We start from the raw sequence: 5,969 nt of genomic DNA on the forward strand, positions 1-5,969 counted from the left end.
ACTTATTTCAGGGATGCAGGGATGGTTCAACATCGGCAAATGCATCAACGTGATACACCACATTAACAGAATGAAGAATAAACTCTCATGATTATCTCAATAGATGAGGAGAAAATATTTGAAAGATACAGCATCCATTTACAATAAAAACCTTGAATAAAATGGGTATAGAAAGAACCTCAATATAATAAAGGCCATATATGACAAACCCACAGCTAATATCATTCCCAATGGTGAATAACTGAAAGCTATCCCTCTAAGAACAGGAGTTAGACAAGGATGCCCACTTTCACCACTCTTACTTAACATAATTTGGAAGTTCTAGCCAGAGCAATCAAGCAAGAAAAGGAAATAAAAGTGATCCATATTGGAAAGGAAGAAGTAAAACTGTCACTATTTGCAGATGATATGATTTTATATAAAGAAAACCCTAAAGAATCCACCAAAACGCTTTAGAAATAATAAATGGGAAAATAGTAAAGTTGAAGGGTAAAAAATCAACATAAAAATCAGTTGTGTTTCTATACACTAACAATGAAGTAGCAGAAAGAGAAATTAAGAAAACAATCCCATTTACAATTCCAACAAAAAGAATAAACTACCTAGGAATAAATTTAACTAAACAAATGAAAGACCTATACACTGAAAATTGTAAAACATTGTCAAAAGAAATAGAAGAAGACACTAAGAAATGGAAAGATATTCCGTGCTCTTGGAATGGGAAAATTTAACATAGATAAAATATCTATACTCCCTAAAGCAATCTACAGATACAATGTAATCTCTATCAAAGTTCCAAAGACATTTTTCACTGAAATAGAAACAAGAATCCTAAAATATATATGGAACAACAAAAGACATCGAATAGCCAAAGGATTCCTGAGAAAAAAGAACAAAGCTGGAGGTGTCACACTCCCTGATTTCAAATTATACTACAAAGCCATAGTAACCAAAACAGTATGGTACTGGCACAAAAACAGACACACGGATCAATGGAACAGAATTGAGAGCCCAGAAGTAAACCCACACATTTATGCACAGCTAGTACTCCATGCACAAAAATCAACTCAAAATGGATTAAAGTCTTGAATGTAAGACCCAAAACCATGAAGCTTCTAGAAGAAAACATGGGCAGTACGCTCTTTGACATCGGTCTGAGCAGCATATTTTCAAGTCCCATGCCTGACCGGGCAAGGGGAACAAAAGAAAAAATGAACAAATGGGACTACATCAAACTAAAAAGCTTCTGCACAGCAAAGGAAACCATCAACAAAACGAAAAGACAACCTAACAATTGGGAGAAGATATTTGCAAACCATATATCAGATAAGGGGTTAATATCCAAAATATACAAAGAACTCATACAGCTCAACAAAAAAAAACCCCCAACAATCCAATTAGAAAATGGGCAAAAGATCTGAACAGAGATTTCTCCAAAGAAGATATACCAATGGCCAACAGGCATATGAAAAGATGCTCAACATCATAAGCTATCAGGGAAATGCAAATCAAAACTACAATGAGGTATCACCTCACTCCAGTCAGAATGGCTATAATTAACAAGACAGGAAACAACAAATGTTGGAGAGGATGTGGAGAGAAGGGAACACTTGTTCACTGCTGGTGGCAGTGCAAACTGGTGCAGCCACTATGGAAAGCAGTATGGAGTATCCTCAGAAAATTAAGGATAGATCTCCCATATGATCCAGCTATTCCACTGCTGGGTATTTATCCAAAGAACTTGAAAACACAGAAGCATAAAGATACTTGCACCCCTATGTTCACTGCGGCATTGTACACAATCTCCAAGACTTGGAAGCAACCTAGGTGCCCATCAAGGGATGAATGGATAAAGAAGGTGTGGTATATATACACGATGGACTACTACTCAGCCATAAGAAATGACGAAATCCAGCCATTTGTGACAACATGGATGGGCCTTGAGGGTATTATGCTGAGTGAAATAAGTCAGAGGGAGAAAGTCAAATACCATATGATCTCACTAAGTAGAAGATAAAAACGACAAAAAAAAAAAAAAACATCGCATTGGAGATTGGACTGGTGGTTACCATTTGGGAAAGGGGGGAGGGCAAAAGGGGTGATTAGGGTCACATGTGAGGGGATGCACTATAATTAGTGTTCGGGTGGTGAACATGATGTAATGTATACAGAATTCGAAAAATGATGTACATCTGAAAAAATAAAAATTAAAAAAAATTAAAAATTAAAAAAACAAAAATAAATTTAAAAAAAAATTTAATTGTTAAAATGGTAAATTTTATATTATGTATTCCTTACCACAATTAAAAGTTTTAAAAAAATAACCAAATAAGCAAAGATGCAACCTTTATACTTCCAAGTGGTTTATGTTCCTTCTTGCCCCCAAACATGATGTGTCTCTCATTCATCCACCTTAAATCACACTGATTCTGCATCAAAGGAAAGGAGGCATGGATCAAGATTGTGAGAATGATGCTTTCCTCCTACTAAAGCAGAGGCCCTGATGAGCTTTGCAGCATGTGGAGCAGAGCTTGAAAATCTTCACTGAGAGGTTGTTCAGGTCACAAATGGTCCTCTGCTGATAGATATGGATTCAGAAAGATTGTCTTTTCCTGAAAATGTGGTTGACAAGAGTTGATGTAAAATGCTTGAGGTTTCTACAGAGAGCTAGTGTGGTTGGTCAAATGGACAAGATGGCTCTTCAGGTAGCTGGCCCTGCTGCTTCAGAAAAGTGTCTCAGTGTGTCCAGGCAGCTGAAGCATCCCATCATAGGTTTCCCATTCAGCAATCACAGACTGGAATGACTCATTCCAACGCTGCATAAAGAGAGATATGTCTCACGGACCCAGATCATGCAACTGTCACTGAGGACTGTCAGGGTCATGCTGAGGGGAGTCTTGGAAGGACAGAGCTGCCATGCCAGTGTGCTCATGCTCCCAATATTTTCCTTGATATGGGGGCTAGAGAGGAGGGTGAGTAGGTGAAGGATGCCCCTCACTGTTGGTCCTGTTGACAAGTCACTCATAAGTGTCTGAGGAAGGTGAGAGTTCCATCCTCCCTTCACAGCCTGAGAGGGCTGGACCACCATGGCCTCCAGTTACTGGCCCACATGGCCCCCAGAAAAAATCCAAGGAACAAAAGATGTGTGAAGTGGATAAAGAGTCAGTACAGGTGATTGTTTGCTGATGAAATATTTGAGCATAGGAAAGTGATGAGAGCTGCCTGGGGCAGTGTGCAGGTTGCTTTGTTCCAGCTGAACAGCCAGATAAGGTCTCCTACTTGGGGTCTTTCTGCCAGGAAATTCACAGCTTCACTTCTACTCTGCCCTGGGTGCTGAGCTCTTTGGTTCTGAAACCATATCTAGGACGGATAAAGGGAGATACGGATATCAGAGCATTCAGCTCTATCTTTCCTGAATACAGGAGAGGTAGAGGGCCATGCATGTTGGCCTAATCTCAGGGGGGATTCTATCTATACCTTTCTTCTGCTCTTTGAAAACTAGGTACAAATTCAGGGTAACTACTGAGACCTGTGTAGGAGTGGATCCCACATTTATTGGCTGGAATTATGGGCCTTTCACACTCTGCCCAGGAACTCTCTTTCTCTTCATTTCCTGGAAATCTATACCTTAATATCAATCACCTTATGAGTTCTAGGGCAAATATTTAGATATGCACCTCTTCTTTCCTACCCAGAATACTCCAAGTCCTCAAGTATATATGCATTCCTCGGAACCTTTCGTCTGTTTGCTAATGGCTGCAACCCAAATGGAAATCACCTAATCTGGCTCAGAGGTTATCCCTGGTTCAGTCATGGGTTGAAATTCATGCCTCTAGTCCATGTGTATAGTTGATGTGTATACAAGCACATCTATTATGGATGGAGGTCATGACAAAGGTAGCCACTGAATACAGATGGAAAAGAAAAATGGATCTAGAATCAGCCCAGGCTGGATCAGGAAAGGAGCTCTCCTGACCAGCTTGAGTTTCATAGATAAGAACACAGGGCTTCTGAATGCATGTTCAATTAGAATCCTAGGTTCTTTGATCCAAATGAGAGTTTCCATCTTGATTTACCCAAGCACCTGCTTCATAATTCACAAACATTTAACATACATGAAACCACTATCCTCATGACTTATGTAGAACAGTAGTTGTCCAGTAGGGGTCATTGTGCACCCATCCCCACCCCAGGTCATTGGCAATGACCCTAGATGCTTACAATTAGGAGAGGGGTGGGGTCAGGGCCTCTACTGGTGTCTAGTGCCTAGGGATCCAGGATGCTGATGAACATCCTCCCACACACAGGAAAGCCCTCACAACAGAGAACTAATTAGCCAAACATGATACTACTGCCGGGGTTTGGAAGCCCTGCCACAGAGTATGTTCTCAAAATAAGTATCAACTTTCACTTTTTTCCACTTTTTGTCCTACTATTGGTTCTAAATGCATATGCTCCTGCCAATTTGATTTGAAAATATGTCCTTTTTCCAGACTCAAACTCACAATGTCAGGTGTTTCCCATTATATATTTTTACGCTAGATCACTGGGATAACCCCAAATAGCCCTCATTTCTTCATCAACATCTCAGGGGGCATACCACTTCCAGAGAGGACAAAATTGTGTGCCACAGACAACTTATCCGAATTCTGGGTTCTGGAATGTCTGTTTGTCTAGCTAGTTCTTCCCTGGTGCTGATACCAGGAAATCAATTCCTCTCAAAGGCTTGAACAAGTTGGTGATCCAGTGATGGATGTCTCCTTTTGTCTGGCTTCTTTTGGTAAGCATTGTAAAGGAAAACTCGAGAAGAAAAAAGGGTTTTTAGGCGATCTTTCACATTTAACCTCAAAACAGAGATTTCTAAATATCATTCTGACAACCTTCACTCCCTCTTATTTCCCCGAGGAATTCATCAACAACTCTTGGCCCTTGGATAAAACCCCTGAGGTGACAGAAGAGCAGGACACTGCACTGCTTAGCAACAGCAGAAACAAAGTCCAAAGGCTTTCTTGCTAAGAACCTGCCTTTCCCAGCAAACAGTGGGATGATGTTTATATCTTTGACACTAGGATGCCCCAACCATACTATTATTTTTTCCTGTTCTGTGCAGTTGTTTGCAGAAAATTTGGGCACAACATGCAGAGTTGTTTATCCTCTCAAGGAGATCTATTACTGAACTGTATTTGGACTGCTGACTTCTTACCATGAGTCCTAAGATGAGGCTTATCCCATCCTTGGGTTTGATAGTCTCCTAAGGAGCATTCAGATCTCAGCCATCTCTATCTAAGCTGTGGTTTTCAAACCAAATCTAAGTGGGAAAAAGAAGGTGTGAGTCATGTAACTCAGTCTATATCACTCCAAACATTGATCCAATTGAACAACGCTGGTTTGGCATCTGCTGGTGGAGTATTATCCATAAGAGAAAGGCAACGTATTATTCTAGGAATGTTATTATCTCAAATATTAGCAAGAAGTTCAGGACAGCACTTGATCCACACTCAAATTAGCATGTCTTCTATGACCATTCTCATAGTATCCAAAGTAAATTTCCCTCGTTCAAAACACTGCTATGTCTCCTCAAAGAAATCCCTCTCGCTGTCTCTGTCTATCTCTCTCTCTCTCTCTCTGACAGCCAAATCTCTCTGACAGGTGTTTCCACATGAATCACTTTCATTACCAGAGTTTGAGTAAATACTGTCTTCCCTATCCAGAACAGATACATAGAGAGATAAGAAAAATTTCTTCTTTTCAGCATCCTCCAAGACTGAGGTCATTCTAGCCAATTGTTAACCTGAGACTACATAATGCATACAAAACCCTGAACTCATTTATCTCTAAAAAGACATTTTTACTTATCTTCATCAGTTTAAATACTGCTTCACCTGGTATAATTATATACATCTATCTCTTTAATGATTAGGAGAAATTCATCACAACAGCAGTTGTTTCATTTTTACATCAACAATTTT

This window comes from Equus asinus, chromosome 21, assembly GCF_041296235.1.
Source record: "Equus asinus isolate D_3611 breed Donkey chromosome 21, EquAss-T2T_v2, whole genome shotgun sequence".
Classification (NCBI taxonomy): Eukaryota; Metazoa; Chordata; class Mammalia; order Perissodactyla; family Equidae; genus Equus; species Equus asinus.